The 20,816-nt window shown below is 46.9% G+C and overlaps 1 protein-coding gene across 17 annotated transcripts in view; it reads left to right on the top strand.

Moving 5' to 3' along the window:
* The window catches only part of MAGI1 (membrane associated guanylate kinase, WW and PDZ domain containing 1), a 324,538-nt gene that overhangs the window by 15,473 nt on the left and 288,249 nt on the right, over positions 1-20,816 (top strand). The gene's annotated exons all lie outside the window — the stretch shown is intronic.

Here is a 20,816-nt window from a genome sequence, read left to right as displayed (position 1 = left end):
GGTACTGAATTAGTTCTGTGACACAACACATTGTGGACAAGGGCAAAAGTTTAGCAATCGGCAGTGCAGAAGAGCTGATTTCATTGCTGGTTTGTGATTCTGGCTGCGTAGCTGCTGTACCAGGCAATTAAAACCCACACTTATTACAGCCTTTGCGGTTTGGAAGTGAAGTGCTCCTGCATTTAACTCATAGTTTTACAGGATGTTGGTTTAGGCTGGAGGTTTGCAAAGCTGAAATCTTGTATTTTCCTCTTGTGTATGCTCGGGCTAGGGAAGGTGAACGAGGGTACAGAGAGTGCTGCATGTCATGAAATGGAAAAGGTGTGCGTTTTAGTTTGAGAGCATCCAGGAGCCTGCAATCACCTCCTGAAATTTTCATGAAATACCGCATTATCTAACGTACCAAGTTGCTGCAAATAGCAATGGACTCTGCTGCAGCATTGTTCCTGAACAAATGGCAAGTCCTCTGTGAAATGCTGGGCATCCATGTGTGAGCCTGCTCCTTCAGCTCTTCTGGGACATGTTGCTCCCCTCCTCTCTCAGTGGGGTTTTCTGCCCGGTTTACGGATTGCTTTGGGAAAGCTTCTCGGCAAAGCAGAGGTCCCAGAGGGGAGGAGGCTGAGATGGAAGAAGAATGTGACCCTCCGAGCCGTTACTGGTGGCTGCACTATTTTAAAGTCAAACTTAATTTTTAGCTCTTCATAAACAAATCTTTTTGCCAACTTTTTATATAGCTCTGAAGTCAATTGTGGCGGCTGCTGTGTGCTCCGTGGGTGCCAGAGGGAGAGGAGCTGACTCTTCCTTCCTGAAATGGCGCTGAGCAGTTGGGAGGACCTCTGGAGAGGTGCTGTGCAGAAGGACAGACCTTCCAGCTCTTCTGAACATTGTGTGAGGCTTTCTTTGTCCGGGGTAAACACACCTAATGGGTCTGATAGGGTATCCCAGATGCGGGACACATTGCAGGTCACTGGGAGCTGGTGTCCTTCATCCCGTGACCCAGTGGACTGTATTTGCCCCAAACACTTCCATATTTGACTGGAAATGCAGTGTGCAGCGTGGGCAAGGAAGCAGCGAGGATCCCAGCCCTCCAGACAGGGTTAGCGATGTTTAGCTTTGTTATGACATTAGAGTCCTGTTGGCTTTAACTTCGAAAATTCAGTGAAAACCACACACGCTGCTGTGAAAATTCATACTTAGTAACAAGTAAACAAGGGATAGAGCAGTCAGACTGACTCAGGAAATTCCCTCCAGATCCAGCAGGGAGGAGGAGCTCTGCATTTTTCTTGTCCCGTGTTTATTTTTAGTCTCGCCTCTAACATTGCTGATAGTACCATTATAGCCCTGCAGATTAAAGTCCCAGCATGGGGTAGAGTTGAAAGAAAGATGCTGCGAAGCCGTCAAAACCTCTAGGATTTTGCAGCTGTGTCATGCTACAGGCAATTAATTTCGCCTGCTATTTGCCTGCCTGGGTACTGCTCAGCGTCTTAGCTCTGTGGAAGTCTTTGATTGCATTGCACATCTCCTCTTGTCAGAGGTGGTGCCTTGAGTGGTGAATCTGTTCTTGTGACTTGAAAGTGCCACATTTGTGATGCTAATATGTTGGGTGTAATAGCTGTCTTTGTGAGCTCCTTCCCTGAATATATTTTGCACTTGCTCTGAGGCTAAATTGTGTTTTTGAGAGGGAAGAGTAGAAAGTAAGTAGTGTCTCCTGTGCGGTTTCCATCACTGGTAACCCTCGTCTGAAGGCAGCGTACCAAGAGCACTCACAGGGCTTTGGGTGGTGGTGATGAGGGCTGGCTTGACGGCAACACCCGTCTGCAAGGCCGGATGATTTACCCGAGGAGGAGGCCTGTTTTTTTCCAGGGCTGGCTCTATTAGTGTGAGTCAACAAAGGAGTATTTGGTCTTGAAGTCAAATAATGGTTCTTGGCTTTTCTGAGTTGGCTTTTCCTTGTAGTTAGTCAAAGTCTCCCGAGTTGGCAGAGGATGTTATTCAGGACTCGAAAACTCTTTGAGAGAACAGTTTCTCTTAACAGCCAAGAAATTGTATTGTGGGGACTTCAGAGGAAACAGTTTACCAGAAATTGCTGAATCTGAGGACATTTGCCTTCTGTAGTGGCAGAATCTGTACCTGATCCGCAGTGAGAGATGTGTTGGAGCAGTTACAGTGCTCAGAGGCCGTGGAGGCTGGGAAGTGTCCCCCTTCCCGTGCAGGATGAGGCCCAGGGAGCAGCGGGCGGCCTGCTCCACGCGGAGCATCGCTGGCAGGGCCTGGTCACCACGGGATGGAGTGGTGCTGGACCCAGAAACAGGCCTGCCAGAGCTGGGTTGCCTCGGCTTGGAGACATGCTCATTCCCTGGCCAACGTGGTCGTCTGAGCCCTGCTGTCCGTGTGGATGGGACATGAAGTTGAAGCTAGCTGCTCAGCCCTCTCCTGAACCTTGTAGACACACCCCAAGATGTACCCTCAAGAAGTTGCTTTGGAGCCTGATTGTGTCTGTTCATCCCCTAAGACTAGTTTTCCTTACCCGTGAGCTGGGGAGCTGTTACAACCTTGGAGGAAGTCGCTGTGTCCCAGGCAGTGTGTCCAGGGGACAGCCACCGTGGTGTGGTCGAAATGGGATGATGCCGAGGGCAAAAAACATGTTGACGTGCAACAATGTCATGCTAACCTTGTGAGTCTTCTCAGTTCTGTGTTAATGTGCCTTCTGATACCACGACTTAAAGGTGAGTGGGAATGCTCAGCAGGAGATACCCACCAGTACGTTGTGTTTGGCATTTTTGTTAGTGGAAGGGATGGTTAACAAAGCTGGGAGATGCTGGAAATGAGGGGTCTGTCTGTGCTCAGGTGCAGCTCTGCTCCTGCCCTGTATTAGACCAAAATGTCACAGTGCTGTTGAACTGGGAAGAAGGAGGCTGGTCTAACACTGGAAACTTGAAGAACTTGTTTAAAGACAAGACCAACTGCTTTGCTGTACGGGCTTTTTAGTAGACTTCTGCCAAATTTAGGTGCTAAGAGAGCAACTCTTCTTGGCAAGCATCTGCGTGCTCTTGATCAGCTTCCCTAGAGCTGAACGCCCTGCAACAAAACCAGCTTTTTTTTCAGATGAACTGGCTGTTGGGTTCGCTTTGTTTTTAAACAAAGCAAGGTCTTTGGAGACTGGTGCCTGGTGGAGTCTCTCTGTGATAGTGTAGAAAGGTTGTCAGCTAAAATGCAACTAAGGATAATTTAAAAATACAGCAGTATGGGCAGGGGTGGTTACAGAAACCACAGAGATCTGTTTCTGTGCTTGGGAATCTTGGATTAAAGTGTGTTGTTACAAGAAAATCCAAATGACAAGTTTTATTCAGTCTCTATTATTCATGAAGTGAATACCTCTGAAGGCTCTGCAGAAATATGTCCTTTTCTAGACTTACAATGAGTAGACAAACACTATATGTTTATACCAAATGCTGGAGGATTTACGGGCAACTACTTTGTGGTTTGAAGAAACAATATACACAATGTATTGTAAATGATTCCCTTTTTATATTTGGCCTGCATTCAGTATAAGATTAAATACAAGAATTTATGGCCTTAAAAAATCTTTCCAATGCTGAAAAGCAAAAAGAATGATCTATAATGAGGTTTTACAATGTATAGTATTTTTAAAGCAATTTTTTTATTTCCTTAATATATTTCCATGTAAAAATATGTATTTTGCACTTCAAATAGCGTTCTGTTGGTTGCATTTACCAGCAAGCAGCTGGGGGATTCTAGTGCTTTAACCGCACAGCAGCTGCTAATTAAAAATATATAATTCTACCCTGATTAGCTTTTAATGATTCTAATCCCCTTATATTTGATTATTACCACAGCATGGCAACCTCAGCCACCCCCTGTTTCATTGTGGGGCCTGTAAGTAACAAAACTAGTCATTAGGAGCTGATAGCTGGGTCCTGAAGGATCGCTTCCTAAAAGGGGAGCACGGATGAATGGAGATGCCCCGTTCCCGCATGTCATAGGACTCTGTGGAGCTGCCTGCTTTGAGTTTGTTTTTTTCTGCTCAGCTGGCATCGTTTCAGCAGGGGCAGGTTGTGCTGCTGTGCCGGGAAGTGGAGGGAAGGGGTAAACGTGAAGAGTTACAGGCACAAGTGCTGTGAGTCCTGGTCAGAAACCAGACCCTCTCTGTCCAGATGCAGCAGGCAAGCAGTGTACTGTAGTCTTGATGGTAGAGATTTTTCTTCAGTGTTACTCTGGTTGTGATAAGTTTATTCTTGTCTTCCCATCTATTTTTATTTAAAGAAACAAAAAGATCATCTTTGCAAAACCAAAAGTTGTGCTTTTCACCCCTAGGATTGCTTTGCTTTCAACTTGTGCCCATCTGCTTAACCTTCACAGGTTTTTTCAGGATATTTCATAGCTCTTGATAGCAGGGAATGGCCTAATTCTTTCTTATTTCTGTGGCACCTGGGTGCTTGGGAAATGACATTGTAGGACGGAGTAATAATAAATAACTGCTGATGGAGAGCGGTTTGGAAACCTTGAGTTTAAGACTGCAGCAAGAGGGAAAAAATTGCCCAGAGACATGTAAAGAGGCCACGTCAAGTGCCTTCTCAGAGAGCTGCCCTGAGCTGAAAGTATGGCTTCTTCGTGTCGCTTGGAGTTCATCTCTGACTTGGGGAGCTGGTATTAATGCAAGAGCCGAAAGGCTAATTTTATAATACACAGTAGATAATAGAACCTGCCAGTTAAAGAAGAAGAAGAACAACAAAACAACCTCACAGAGCATAAAAAAGCGACTGCATCGGAGCTAAGCATTGGCTGGAGGAAGGCGGTGCTCTTCCCGGAGCAGTGTGCAGAGCTGTGGCTGTGGAGCTGCGGTCCCGCTCGAGCGTGTGGCCGGCTGCTGCACGCCTGCTCTTGCAGAAGCTCTGACGTTTGTCACGCTGCCATGAGTTAGTCCTAAAATTGGCGCAGCTGCTCGGGTCTGGAGATGCTGGCTGCCCTTCAGCTCTCGGATGAGTCCTCTGCAGCATCGCTGGGTGGGTGATGGGATCCTCGCATCACCACGTGCCCAGCGGAGCCTCAGAAAGTTCACTTCTGTGTTCAGCTTTTCTGCTTTGGAGAGGTGATTTCGATGGGGAAGGAGTTTTTTTTCCTCTTTTTTTTTTTTTCCTTAACATTATTCTTATTATTCCCTTAAACTTCTTCGAATTTATTGGGATTGACACCAGCTTCTAGTGCATTATTTTAAAGACGATTTATTTTATTTAAGATTTCGATGCACAGACGTTCCCTTTGAGTTTCATTCCACCGCATATGTACGCTTGCACAGAAATAAAAGGGCAGGCTTTCTGTTTGTAGACAATTGATAGCTATTCATTAGGTTATGTCAGCTAATATAATGCTTGTTAATTTTAAAGCTCTCTTGTGGTTGGCGACGAACCAGAACTATGGATTAGGCTCCAAGTGATGCAGCTGTGAAGGACGATCTCTGGTCTGAGAGCTGCAAGCCCACGGTCAGCTTGTGCTGGGGTAGAAGAGAAAATGTCAGTGCCTTGTAACTTCCCCTTCAGACTCTGTCCGGGATGCGAGATGGCTGTGCAGTAAAGGCAGAGCAATGGAGATTTACGATTCTCTTCAGCGGAGAGGCATTGCTGTGACATCTTGTATCTCAGAAGAAGTTAATCACAGCTTTTTCTGTGTTGCTGGGTTACATTGCTTTGAGAAAAAACAGAAACTGCTATGAGCAGTATGAATAGCTGAAACCACAAGTCCCACTGAGATTACAGCCAGCTCCTCCTAAAGGAAACGGATTCAACCACCAACATAGTTTTTCATTAGACGATTTTTTCTGAGTGAACAAAATACCCCTATTGTGGCATAATTGTTTAGCTTTTGGAGATGTAGGCTGAGTTGCGACTACATTGCAGTTTTAAAAAAAAAAATAATTCAACTTGATGAGGAGGGGAATGCAAAGAGACATTTGGCTTTTTATTTCATTTTGTACCATGTTGCAGAATAATGCAGCAGGTTTTAATTTTCAGGCTTTCTGTGCTTTTGGCTCTGCGAGGGGGGGAAAGAGCAAAGTCTGTCTTACATTTCAGGACAAATCTAAATCTGATGGACAAAAGTTTTGGCTATCGGATTAAAACCTTTTGTTGCTGAGACTGAATGACTTTACCATTTACCAGGCTGGCAGAGCTGGAGTGATTTGTGCCTCAGATGCATCAGTTTGAACTGTTAAAATATATTTACTTGCGGTTAATGGGAAAGTTAATCTTTACATTACAGCAATATGATAATAGCTATAAAATCAAGCTGAGATGCAAGTGGGGAAAACGCACTACAGAAAATCCATGGAAGCGGAGTTAGAACTGATTTCATTTAATTTAAGCATTTTTAGATCTGTTACAGTGATCCTTCAAGTATCCCAGAAATGCACGCAGTTCTTCGAGATGTGCAAAACGATGGCAGTTTTGATAAAACTTAATTAAACAGGAGGTTGCTAAGTTTAGCATATTAATGTTTGTCAGCTGCAATTACTTCTGCATCTTAGCTGAAGGCCCTGCAATGCGTTTGGTCCATTCTTCCCCTGCCCTTGTATTGACAAAGTTTATCACTCATTGACAAAAGCTGCTACTTTCTCTTGCAAATGGCCAAGCCAAGAGACAGTGTTTACTTGGGGTTTTAGGAACTACAGACAGTTGGGAATTTAAAAAATGATTGAAGACTTGGGGATCTCAGATGTGTGGTTATTGGTGTGAGGAGAAGACAAAGGTTTACAAAAAGTGTTAGACTCTCTACCCTCTGTGAGCACGAAGATTTAAGACACGTCAGACTTGGCTAGCACAATCGTTTTTAGTCCTACAAATCTTGGTCATGCTTTTGTCCTGGCTAGGCTAAATGTGGCAACCATACATTAGAATTTTTTTTTAATTAGGATTACCCAGCCAGTATGTCTTTGTAGACTTCTCTCATGGGAATTGCCCGGCTGGTTACGCCATGACCACAAAATGTCAGACAATGCAAGGATCATCCCTTTCCCCCTGCTTTGTTTCCATCCCTCCTCGCAAAGGCAGCTTCCTGGGATGGTGGCTGTGGTTTGCTCTCTTTCCTAGGAAGCTTGTGAACAAAAACGCTTGGACTTGCTGGTGAAGTGCTTGCTAATATCAGATCTTGGCCGGGCAGTTTTCCGGATAAACTTGTGCCGTGTGCATGTTTCAAACATCTTCAGAATGCCTTTGGAAATTAATAACAACTGAAGGGCTGAAATACAGACGAAGTAGATGCTATGGGGCATAACTTTGTAACAGTGGCTGTGCTGTGAGGCCATTACAGCCTCTGTTGCTGTAAATGGACAGCCACGGAGCAGCAGGGGTGGGGGCAGCTCCATGGGCTCCTGGACATGCCATCCCCTGGCTTCCCTCAGCCCAGAGGGTTTCCTTATTCCAGGGGTTGCTCTGGTCAGGGATCCCACATGGATCTGCCTTCTGAGGGCCTGTCTGGTCAGTCCTTGAAGACTTTTGCATCCCATGTGTTTAAGATTGAACAGGTCACACGCAGTCCTGCAGCTGCCCCGTGTGATGGCTGAGGGCGATGCTGCCGGCCTGCCCTCCCAGGAGGCCCCGCACCACACCTCCCTGCTAATCTCCTCTCATAATATCTTGAATATCACCTCTTCTAAAGCTCTCCATAACCTCCCTCCTTATTATCCTCCTCCTACAGCTCTCTGCCTTGCAGCAGCCCCCGCCGCAGCCATCCTTGATCCCTCACCTCTCCCTGTTTAAGGCAGACCCTCGTCAGAGATGCGAGCAGCAGGCACTCTTGAAAGGAAATAATGTCTTTGCACCACGCTGGATTTAAATAGTTTCATGTATCTGGTCTACCCGCAATGTTTTATTAACCATCTAAACCAGCTTAGGCTGCAGCCGAAGTTTCGGCAGCGAAACCAGATAAACCAGTATGTTTTGCAAAACTGAACGTTTGTTGATAGGAAGGTGCTTGAATTGCTCCTGTGTGCTCCTACAGAGGGCTGGATTGCTGGGGAGCCGAGTCCTGGCAAGGTAACACAAAAGGTGAAACTCCAAAAGAGATGGAAGCCATCCAGGGATGACATACACTTCAAAGAGGATTAGAATCTAATTAAAATAATCCATCATAAGGAAATGAGTGTGTTCGAGCCTTATTCAGCAGGAGGGAATATAGCTTGAGAAACTGATACAAATAAACTTTGTCTGAATTGCAGAGGAAATTAATAGAGACAGTTGATTAAAACTGAGAGAAAGCTTTAAATGTAAAATTTCGTAAGAAAGACAAATATCGTTCCCGTAAGCAGAGACAGGCCTGTGAAAAACATGTCAAAATGGAAAATAGATAGCAAAAGTTACATTAAAAATATAAGGTAAAAGCCATGGCAAGAATTGCAAATCACTTTTAGATGCAAGCCTGTCTGCAACTGCAGGGCCAGTGGGATTTTGGAAATTTGCTGCTCTTGCTGCTGCTCGCCAGCGGCTCCGAGCTGTGGAGCATGGGGCAGTGCATGCGCCCAGGGGATGTGGGAACAACCTTCCTGCTGCCTGCGCTCTGGCTCCCACGTGGCACGATGTGCTGGAGGGTGCTTGGAAGGGGAATTAGGGACTACAAAAAAAATAAGAAGAAAGAAAAAAAGAAAAAAAAGGGAAAAGTCACGTTTGACTGAAAGGTACTAGGAGTGCACTTTATTAATTCTGAGAGAGGCTGCTGTGGCATCACCTCCTGTAGCTGCCTGTCCCACCCGCGGGCTCTGTGCCCTCCCCAGCCCCTTGGTGCAGCTCCCCTCGGGCGCGGCGGTGCTGGAAGCGCGGAGCATCCCTGCGGGAGCGCGGGCTGGCTGCGCCGGGGGGACAGCCAGGCTGCTTTCTGCCTCTTCCCTGCAGTGTCAGCGACTCAGGAGCGTGCACTGAGAAGGAACAGAGCAAGGCTGTAAAATGCAGCTCCCGGGGGCCTCTGGTGAAGTTCGGCCGTAGCCAGTCCAGCCTCGAGTAGGAAAGCCAGGTCGCAGCGTGAAGCAGAACAAGCAGGCGAGCTGCGTCCCAAGGACAGGGCAGGTAGCAGAGACCTCCCGTCCGTGCACTTGCAGCAGAAACAGCGAGGGTGTTTATATAAACAGAGCTCCCTGCAACTGTGCTAAAATGATAGTGCTGCCTCTAACGCTGCTCGGAGTCTGCAGGCTTCTGGGCTTTGTTATGGCTTGGAGAAGTAAGTCTGATTTATTTGTTTTAACTGGTGAGTGTGCATGGTGTTGGGAGGGTATTAACCATTGCAAAGCAAGCACAGTTTTACTTCTCTCTTATCTAGCTTTTAAATAGGGAGGTTTGTATAACATTTATTGATTTTAATGGGTTTTGAGGCAGAAGATTTAAACCTGCTGTGCTTTGAGATGCAAACTGGTCCCCTGTATCTGCGACGAGATCACTGCTCTCTGAAACAGGCCTGATGTGCACATCCGCAGCAGCCTCGGGAGCCAGCGCTGGACAATGGCAGCCGCATACCAAAGCCAAGGCAAATCTGGAGGCAAGGGCTCAGGAATTAACATGGAAAACCAGGGAGACACCTGCGTGCTGTGCTGAGGAGGTGGCATCCACACCTTGCAGATCACGCCCGTAGCCTCAGGAAGCGTCAGGGCCAGGCTATTTGCATTAAGGAAATGTCAGCTCGTACCCTGTACATATGTGTGCATATTTTATTGATTTTTGCATATATTACACACGTGAAATCTCTATACTGTTCCCTGGGAGCCAGCTTTGTTCTGTTGTGCTGTTTGTCACGCAGCAGGTGACTGAGATGCAAGTCCCCAAAGTAACCCGGGCAGGTTCAGTGCCCGGCTCTGAGCGGCCCCAGCTGTGCCAGGCTGCGGGTGCTTCGTGGGGAAAGCGTGCGTGGAGAAAGTGTCTGGTTTTTGTTGTTGTTACTTGTTTGTTCCTTGTCCGTTTTCTTCATTGCACTCTTGAATACTAGCGCACGTGGTTGTCAAGCTGCGGTGGTTTTTGTAAGCAGATGCCGTGGCTGAAGAGCTGAAGGCAGCCTGGTATCCTGGCTCTGGAGTGATCAGAGAAGGACCAAGATCCTTTCTGAAGGGGAGATGTGAGAATTTTACCCTGGAAATACGTAGTGCAGATTTTCTGTCACAGCACAATGACACCACCAACACTTTACCAAAGTTCTTGTACTGCCTCAACAAAACTGCTAAAAAAGAAAAACCATGAACCAGCCTAGCCCCAGAAACGTAACCGATAACCAGACAGTAACCCGTGCTTGTTATGTTTGAAATTTTCCTTGGCTGCAGGTAAACTAGAACTTGTTCACCAGGGTCGCAGTTTTTCTTTGCCATCCATCTTCACCCGCTGTGTTTCCTTATTGCCCAACTGGATTCTTCCCGGGCGATACACATCCATCTCAAGTCCATGAGGTTTTTGGGGTATCTGCCAGCACTACAGAGAGCTGGGTTAGTCCCAAGCAATCCACTGCAGTTTGCATACTGCTGAAGGTGGGGTACCGGCTCTCATGTATTGTCCTGAAGTGAAATAATTGTTTTCCAACTGAGTGACCTGACATGACTTTATAATTAATTTTGTAATTGGTACAACACATACTTCCTAATGATACCAGTCAGTTGTCAGCCAGGACACGACGTTGTATTTACTACCAGATTGTTGCCTGTAACTGAAATCAGCAGTTCCACAGTTTGGGCACTGGATGATCCGTGACACCGTGTCACCCGTGCTGTGGAGCAGCATTTAATTGCTTTACAGGGTTGTTGTAAAGTTGTTGGCTAGTCGTGTAAATACCACTTCTCTGAAAAATTGTTTGCAGTGGGTCGAAAGCTCAGTGTAAGTTAATTTAATATTTAAGATCTTGATATATATTATATAGGATATAATGTTAAATATTTAATATTTATTTTTTCTAACGATTGCAGGCACAGCTTTGCCCCCTTCCAAAGGGAAATGCCGTGCTTAGCTCAGCGCTGGGCACAGAGTAGCTGAACTGAGCATGGTTGTCCTCACACACAGGCTTGCGGTGGGCGAGGAAATAAAATGGACAGGAGAAAGTAAGGTCTGGTTTAAAAACAGTCTGATGGGGGGAGAAGTTGATTCCATCAGGTGATTTTCTGCTTCGCTGGGAACTTCGTCTCAAAACTGTTCTTATTTCCAGTATTCATCATCTTTCCCTACAGGAAAAGGGTGAGGCAGGAGCACCTTTTATGAAAATGTTGGTTCCAAGCCATTTTTTTTTTAACAAATCGGTGCAAGTTCCAGCAGCACTTGGTGATTTTACTTGCAACGCTCTTCACGTTCGACCTAAACAATGTGCAGAAACCACCAGGAGCAGAGCTGCAGCGGTGCTCACGTAAGAGGCGGCTGCCATGTAGATGAGGACCTTGTGTGGTCAGAAGTCAATGGAGACGATAAAGCTGCAGGCTCTCCTGGCCCAGATAGGATTTTACACGTTGAAAAGCCATCTCCTGGGAGTTGGAGCCACGTGTACCAGTTTGTGGGGTGGGGACGGGGACAGTGAGTTTGGGGGTGTTTTGTCCTGCTGCTGTCCCAGTGAGCTGGTGGGGTTTAGATCTTCTTCAGCCCCGTGGGAAGGTGTTTCGGTCTGGTTTTGTGCCCAATGTAGCCTAAAGCATCATGGCGGGCTTAAGGGCGTGTTTGACTCTGTACTGATGCGGTTCCTGATCTGGGAGGTGATGGAGGAAGGCCTCAGTCACGGGGCTGATCTGTGTTTTGCGTTTCCCAGCCTGTGTGGTTGGAGGCGCCCTCCTGCTCCGTCCGCACTAACGCTCCTCTCACGCAGCCATAGATGAGGAAGCCTCGGAAAGGCCCGTACGGGCACGATCCTGCGTACGTGAGAGCTGTAATTAACGGCCCTCTCATACCAGCTTTGAGTCATCTGTCTTACCTTCCTGCAACCTTGATCTGGAAAGCTCAGCCCCATGCAAGTGCTGTGGGATTTTTTGTGTGTGTGTGTGTGAGAGAATTTTGGTATCAATGCACATCAAGCTGCCACCTAACGTAAGTGAAACAGAACTAAGAGCTTAAATGTTTGCCAAATATATGCTATTGCCATGAAAAATGGCAATCAGTTGTGGAAAGGTAAGGGAGGATGAAGTTAACTCCGGGAAGAATATCTGGTATTTCAGCTCAAGGTGTGAGGAAATTCTTATTTTACCTAGTGCTAATTCGTAAATTATAACCACATGAGTGTGACTGTTGCAGTTCAGGAATGGCATATACAACACTCTTGATGGATGCTGTGCGTTACATTTTAACCACATAACCTGCCTTGGGCTTCTTCTTTACATCTCCCTTTGAGCTGAATGTTTTTCGGGAGGTTTCTTAACTTTGGGTGGCCTGCGTGAATTTTAACAACCAAGCACAGTCGGGATGAGTAATAGGAGAGTCAGTGTTATTTCTGAATTTCCTTGTCTTTGAAGACTGAAGTCGGATGCTTTATTCTTCTGGCTGTAATCAAAAGCCTATGGTTTGATTTTTCTATAATACATGTATGTATTTCAAGTCTGTGCCCTCCCTTAGGTTGGTTTGCAGTCCCTTTGGAAATACCTTAATTATCCAGATTTAAGCAAAGGTCTGCAGGAAGAAGGCTTTCTTACAGAAGCTGGTTTTGCTCATCATATTTTACTGCAGTTGCATGGTCTTTGTTTTTTTTTTTAAGGTGGAAAACCAAAGAAAAGGTTAGTTGTGATGTTTCTTTGGTGTTTCCTCTGCAACGGTTCATTTATCATGTATTTATGCGGTGTTATATATGCCAGGTAATTTATATAATTACGGTGCCATTAAGCTTGTCTAGTTAGAATCAACAAAACCAGAAAATGTGAAATTCAAGTGTCTGCAGTAGAGGTTGCCTGGTTATGTTATATCCTGTACAGGATTTCTGTGTGCAGTCCTTCCTTTCTCTTTTTCTGTGTATGAGCCTTTGACACCAGCACGAATTGCACTGAGGTTTAATCATTCCTAAATGATTAAGCAGGAAAAATATTTGATTGGAACGATATATATGTAAAACATTACTTCTTTAGTGATGTTATTAGAATATTTAATATTTTCATTTCCTGGCCTCTGGGAATTTTACTATGCAGCCTTAATGCCGCACTCCAAAGGAATCAGGGAATGTTTTCCCCATGGTAATTTGCTGAGCTTCTTGCCGCAGGATGTTACTGAGGGCCAAAATTCAATGTCTGAGACGATGCCAGTAATTAAATACTGTATGTGAACTGTTGGAGCAGCTGAGATTAAGGCAAAAACCCACCCAAAACAAAAAACAGCCCTTTGAAATTAAGAATGTTGGAAGGGCTAGGGATCCATATTTCAGGATATAAATTGATATTAAGAAGAAGTTTTCTCTGGAGCGTGTTAGGAGACATTGCTGTCCCTGCTCTATCCAGTGTCCTCTTCTGGTCTAGCCTGGATGCTCTCTCCTGCCAGCAGTAATGTTTAGCATGGAGCATCGTCGGTTTGTACACCAGAAGGGATTGCTCCTTCCTTTCTCCACAGCAGTTACCATAGTGCAGCACATTCTGCAGGAGACCACAGTAGCGGGGATATTTCCGAGTGTTTCCAACCAGGGAATACCAGGCAACGCGCTGTTGTGGATGTCCTGAATTCCCCCACACTTCCCTCCCAGCAGTTATCCCACATCTGATGGCACTTACTTCATTTTCGTATCTCCCAGCTAAGGCAAGTGCCACGCGCCTAGCTTGTACGTAACCTTGTGCCTGAATTGATGGGAGTTGCTGCCTTTGTGGCTGGGAACACAGGTCTGACGTCTGATAGCGCGGGGCAGAACCTTTGGTCTTGGGGCAAATGTCATTCCTGAATGGGAGGGAGATGTGTTCCTGCACTGGAAGCTGGCTCCAGGTTGTTTGGAAGAGTTGATGAGCCAGGTTTTGCTGAGGTTGAAACAAGCTATTTGGCTGTGCTTTCTTTTGGAGTGTTTTTATTCATTAGCTTATAATAACTTTGTGGATGAAAGTCGGTTGGGTTCCAGTTGGCACCAAAATAACAAAAAACCTGATCTTTCGTCCTTCATTCAGTATATTCCCCAGGTACCGTTTTCTTCAGACTTGGTCTTAAAAAAAGCATTTTTCCGCAGGAGTTAAGACTGGCTCATTCAGCCTTTAGGCCTTTCTTTGCTCCATGGTGTGTTTATCAGTTCCAGTCTGAGAGCACATTGCCCTTTTCCTGGCCAGAAAATGTGAAAATGTGAAGCTGTAGAGGGAGGGAAAAAAATAAAGCAATGTTATTTCCTCTCAGAAGTCATCACGTACGGAGCTGATACTGATGGCATTCTAATAGATGAGGTGCTCCCCATCCAATATTGTGATAGAAATCCATTGTGTGCAGAACCAGTGAGGATGGGAAATAAGCACACGCACAAAAAAAAAAGATTGATTTGCGTTGGGAAGAGGGGGAAGGGCGAAATGTAATAAATGGGACTGTTAAATGTTAGGTGATTTAATGGGGTCTTGTCAGCCTCTTCTAAGAGCTCTTGGAATCCTAATAAAATAATTCAGAAACCTTGGGGAAAAAACAGCTGCTCCTCATAAAGCTCTTGTCCAGCCAAGTCCTAGTCTTTTTTTTTTTTTTTTGATGTTTGCTTGATTGTATATTTTCCTATTTGTATTTAGATAAGGGTTTGAAACAGGATTAATCTCAGGAAGTTGGGGTGACACAACCATCTGCATGGTTTCATCAATTTGCCTGCATAATGTGGGTGCTTAACCGTGCCTCTAGGGGGGATAATGGATCAGGATTTGGGCTGGAAGCAGTGCCCCCAGCCTGTCAGCTGGCTGGCCTGCTTCTTTGTGTGCGAGATCTCCCTTAGCCCACAAATTCAGCCTGTGAGGGCAACTTTTGGGAATGAAATGACTTGCAGAGCTTTAGAAAAAAAAAAGTGCAAACTTTAAGAAATTTCATCTTTGCCGGAAGGGTTTAATACCAGGGATGCTGGAGGTGCTTTCTGCAGGAATTGCTCACCCCGGGGGGCTGAAGCCATGGGAGCAGCCGCGGCTTTCCAGGGCCTTCCAGGCCTCGGATCGCAGCCAGGCGGGCAGGGAGCGGCCGGGATGCTGTTTTCCAGAGGAAGTGAGGTGATGTCACGTTCGGTAGGAATTATTACCGGCTCTGCAACGTCTTCACACAAGGTGAGGCTGCTCAGAGAGGAGAAGCAGCTGACGGGGGATCTGGAGGGGCTGTGAACGTTCATGTCAGCACCTCAGGATGCTGGGTGGAGAGATGTGTGGGCACGGGGACGGCGGCCTCTTTGCCCATGGAGACTGGGGAGCAGTGCTCCCACCTCGGCCGGGAGCCCCAGCCTCCCTGTGCACCCCCTGCGTGCATGACCCGCCTCTTAGCTCAGCCTTCAGGGAGGCCTGATCCCGGCCCAGCGCGCCTGCGCAGGGCTGCAGGCCCGTCCGACTGGTTTCCACCTGCCAGCCCGGTTACTGACGAGCTTTTTTAATTGACAGAGTGCAAAAATGCTCCCAACTTCATCAGCGGCTGCGAGCGGTGAAGGCCGAGGCCGGCCTTGTGGAGCCCGCAGCCCAGGGAGTCCTGGTCGTCACCTCCGCTGCGGCTGCCGGCTCCTCGGGGCTGTGCTGCCGGCCTGCTGCCTGGTCCTATTTGTGTTTGCTTTTTCCCCCTTTGTGTACTTGCGTTTGCACTGCCAGGCTTCTTGTTTGGGCTAAATAAAAACTCAAAATCTAAAATATTCCTCCCCAGCAGCGAGACAAGAGCGGTGCAGCTCTTGGAAGAGGCTGTGTGTGAAATTATGTTCAGTGCTGTTTGTCTGCTGGGTCTGTTTGTCCTTGGTTTGCTCCACATGCGCGTTTGGCTCTTGGATGCACAGCCTCTGCCTCCAACCTGTGTGGGATGGGATCTCCTGCAGCGCATCGCTTGGGAAGGCTCAGGAAGGGCTCACGACACTGTTTATCCATTTTTGCTCAATTTTTTACTCCTTCCTGTCTTTCCTGTTCTTACCCAGCCGCTCGGCTATGGGGGGAGGAAAAAAACACACCAGGTTTCCTCCCAATATTGGTTTGAACGTTGTGGAAAACAGGAATCGTGAGTCATCGGTCCCAAATTAACACTCCTGTGCAAGGCTGGAACGACCTGCGAGAGATGGGTCCCCTCTGGGGACAGGAAGAGCCTGGTGTCACGCTTGTAACTCTCAAGGCTACCGTTCAGTTTGTGGCGGCTCTTCCGTTTATAAAATCCTCGTTGGAGAGGCTTGTAAACACCTCTGTCTGCATTAGTCTCGCTCCATAATTGAGGGTTTTAGCCTGGGAACAGGTTTTAAAAGCTCGTTGCCCTCTTCTGTTGCTCTTATGCTTTGAAACTCGGCATGTAAAAGTTTCTATCAGCATACTTGGAGCCTGTGGAGATCAGCGATTTCTGGAGGTATTTGTTCTGCCGTATTTCTTTTCGCAAGATGTAAATACAAGCCACAGAGTATTTTGGGTCTCCAGGGTCTGGTTCTGACCCGTGCCTTGGCGTGGGGAAGGACGGGTGCCTCTGTGTCACCCAGCGTGCTGTTTCCAGTTGGAGGATGCTTTTTCTCCTGCCTTTCCACACGTTCTTATGGATGAGAATAAGGCAAAATTTCTACACCTGTTCTGTCCGTCATGAGACCACCATTTTTTTTCTGTATCTCTTGACCTTTGTCATTTTGGTAACCAGGATTTGACCTGAAGGGTGGGGATTTAATCAGGCCTTGGGAGTCCTAACTGGTTGATACTCTTAAAGGAGAAAAAAAAAAAAAAAGTCCTAGAGCCTGTCTAGGTTAAAAAACAAGTATCCTATGTCAAGATGAAATTCCTCCTTTGCTGAAACACGGTTTGGAAAAATATTTTACCATTATTTCTCCTTTCAAGAGGTTGACCTTGGATTGTTAATCTTAAAAATATGCAGCACAGATCAGTTATTCATTTATACAGAGGGAAAAAATGCCACGTTTCTCAGATCACCTCCCTAGAATTTGTGGAAACAAACCCAAAAACCAGAGTGACTGATAAATGGATTAGAGGCTAATCCAGGAGTGACAAGAATTTCATGCTGTCACAGTTGGTTTTATCTCGCTAATTTGCCATTGTTTTCTTGCCCTCCCATTATTCTTGTTGCAATTTGCTATGCATCAATGTGTGCATGTTAAGAAACGCTGTAATTCTGAGTGAAGTGATAAAGCTGCAGCCTTGGAAGTGGAAATGCTTGCATTTTTAGGCTCCGCTGATGTATGTTATACCCAGGCTTCATCCCCATTGCTCAGCTCGGGTGGCCCTAAAATTTCTGCTGAGCATTTGGCACAATTCATCCCCTGCTGTCTCAGACCCTGCTAAGGAGGCTGCCAGGTCTGAGTCTGCTCCACACAGGTCCCGGGGTGCAGCCCGACTGGTGCCAGGAGGCATGGGGACTGTGACGCTGCTGGGAGAGTAATCTCCCAAAAAACATTTACGTACAATTATGTCTTTTCTAATGACCCTACTAACAGCCGACTTACAGCAGGAGGGCAGCGCTGGAGGATTGCAGCGGGGACTGCCTGTGCGACGTGGCTGCGGTGGCAAAGCAGACCCGCAGGGCATCTGAATGTGGTGAACGCTGGAAGTTAAGGGGAGAAATAGAGAGGAGAGCAGCCACGAGCGTACTGGAAGGGAGTAAGATGAAGAAAACATTTTGAAGCCTGGGCATGAAATAAAGAGGGTGGCTGGGAGAGCACCTGGAGCTCCCTCCAGAGCAGGGATGCGCGGTGCCGCATCCCCCAGGTGCTCACAGGGCGCAGGTGGGCAGGGGCCTGACCCTGCACCGGGCTGCCCACGGGGGCTGCAGGGCTCTACCTGTGGCGAGCTGCACGTCAAAGCATCTCTTCCTTGGGTGAGGAGCAGAGAGGTTTGAGCAAGAGCTGCATCTCCTCCTGCACTGCAGTGTGAGCCCTCAGGGCTGGCATTGCTCTCTTCTTTGGTAAAAAACCCCTATGTTTCTGTGGCTGTTTTGAGGGGGGGTGTTGTCACTGAATATAGGCACTTTTTGGAGGTTCTTGCTGATAGTGGGAATTGGAGGTGACTCATTTCTGGAGCGTTTCGTCTTTTATTGGCCGCAGGGAAGGAAGGAAGCAGGGTTTGCCGCGTCATTTACAGTTTGGGTGGCAGTTCCCAGATTTTACCCTTTTAAAATACATGTCATTTCCAGTTATGCTTTACAGGAGCGTGAGGAGATTGCTGTGCATTTATCGAGCAGTTTTATTTTCCTATCCTGTTTCATCCTCACCCAGTTTGGAGAACTGGGGCACTATTTCTCAGGACTAAGTCCATGTGGAAGAAGCTGCAGGGTTTTTAATAGACTGAAAAGTACAAATAACACAGCACCCAAATCACCACATGGGACCGGGTGTGATTGAGAATTAGAGCTGGGGGTGAGCAGTTGTGCACGGTCAGGACCCCAGGGGGCCCGGGCAGGGGCAGGTCTGTGGAGGCATCACGCTGCAGGACCAAGGTGAGGAGCATCTCAGGGGGGTGGTGGCACTGCCCCCTGGCACACCTGGTAGACGCCGGCAGGCTTGTTGGAAGGAGATGCTCTCTGAGATAGTCTGGGGCTCATCCCTGAGTCACCGTGAGTGGTCACGCATAGCAGACATACGTCTGCAAAGGTAGAGCCTACCTGGTGTAAGACACACCAGCGCAGGCTCTAGCAGCGATCGCTATCGAGGCTAGCCGCCGAGGCTTGGAGGTTTAACGGTGAGAACGCAGTTAAAGGGGAGGCCCTCCCAAATGCCTTCGTGTGCGCGGTGTGTGTGCTTGCCCTGCGTGGAGCTGCAGCTCCCCAAGTCTCACTTGGGTGATTTACGTGCCTGCGGATAAATCACGCTGATTGGGACATTGGGCAGAGCGTTTAAATGAACGCAATAAGGAGTTGTGTAATTAGGAGCGTTTCAATAAATGCTGAGATCATTGGACTCTCTGACCCTAATGGAAAAGAGGAGGTATTCAGATCATCTACTATTTCCTGCTGGTGGTTTTGCGCTTTCTGACACTATTTTTCTATAGCAAAACAGAGAAGTCCAAGGGAAACTGCGGTCTCTTTGCAAATTCCCTCTTGATTCTGTTCCGTAGAGGCCGAGTTACGCTACAAGTGTCCGAGCTCAGGCAAAGCTGCCGGCTGCTCTGCGAGGTGAGGCTGGTGCCCGCAGCCTCCGGACAAACTTTGACCCTCAGGGACCCAAGGAGGAGCCAGGTTCACCCGGTGCTCATGCAGGAGCGATTGGAGGTCAGCAGCAGGCCGCTAATTAGAGCTGCTCGTTACTTCTGGCCTCTGTTAGGTTTTATGAAAATTTACAAAGACGGTCGTGGAGTTCAAATTGCATTACTAGTGACCTGTGCACCCCTTCATTCCCTCCTCCACCAAACCCTGATGTTCTGATATATTTTAATCAGTGAAAATACCGAAGTAGCACTGGAATGAGACTTGGTTTGAGCCGGAGAGTAGGAATTGTAAGCAGGGGTTAAATTCCATTTTCTTCCCTCCAAGGAGAAGCACTTCTCCCCGTCCCTGTGGCAGGAAGGCTTATCTCAGATGCTGCAAGTGCCAGGAGTCTTCTCTAGTGCGCTACTGCTGAGAAGCAGGGTCGCAGCCCTGCTCAACTCAGCGGTGCAACTGAAGTCGGCGTGATAAAGAGCTCCTCAGGATTGACCCTGCACTTATAAATATTTGGTTATGAAATATGGCGTGCACGTACGAAAATATTTGCCTGAGTGGAGTGGCCCGAACTTGCTGATGCCGAGGGAGGCTTGCTGCTCTCGGCGTTACGCGAGGGTGTCGTGGGAATCCAGGAACCTGCCACCGGGCTCGGAGGAGGAGGGCTGGAGCACGGAAGAGTTAATTTGTAATGGAAGAGGAAACCTCGGGGGAGGAGGAAGGGAATTGGTAACACAGAGTGGTAGGATTTCAGCCCCTGCAAAAATAGGCGAGCGATCGCCGTGATAAAGAGGAGAGGTTAAAACAGTGCAGATGCAAATGGCAAAGCTGTGTGCACTAGGGAGATTTAGTGATGTTAGGAGACACCCTGAAAAAAAAGTAAATAAACGGGACACAGAAAAATGAAACTTTTTTTTGGTATCCTTTCCTTCCTTCCATCTTTCTTCTGCCAGGTTCCAGTTTGAAATAGATTAATTTCTGTCTGTACCTGAAGGCCTGTTATGACAAATAAAGATCTGAGCAGGCAAATGGAATGGAAATATTGGGAAATGACTTTTTTTTTTTTCAATGTTGCTCTATTTGGAAGAATGACCAAGCTTTTAAAATGTGAATACAGTTCTGAATATATATATATATATATATGGGGTGCTGCACATCTATATTAACTATTTCTGTTATATTATTTCCTATTTTTAATGCTCGAGGCCTTGTTAAAATGGGTTTTATGGAAATGCATGTTGGAATGTTTATGTAAAATGGACATGCATCACATATAATTGTCCATTCAAAACGAAGCCAGCAAATCACAGTTTCACATTGCAGTGTGACAGAAATCTGTTTTTTCTTGTTTTCTTTTTCCTGTTTCACTTCCAGCCCCGCAGCCCCAGCCACGTGCTCCTGGCTCCCTTGCCCGTTACTGCGCACATCTCCAGGTTGCAAGAAAGCAGTCAAATGCTGTGGTCATTCATCTCTGAAAGCTTATAATGAGCTTATCAGGAAAGAACTATAAATACATCTTGTACCCCTCTTGCACTGGGAGACGCTTCTTCAGGCCACGAATAATTAGGTTGGCCCACCTAAGCTCAT

This window comes from Cygnus olor, chromosome 10, assembly GCF_009769625.2.
Source record: "Cygnus olor isolate bCygOlo1 chromosome 10, bCygOlo1.pri.v2, whole genome shotgun sequence".
Lineage (NCBI taxonomy): Eukaryota > Metazoa > Chordata > Aves > Anseriformes > Anatidae > Cygnus > Cygnus olor.
The sequence above is the reverse complement of the archived record's forward strand: the minus strand, read 5'-3'. Positions and strand labels throughout refer to the sequence as shown.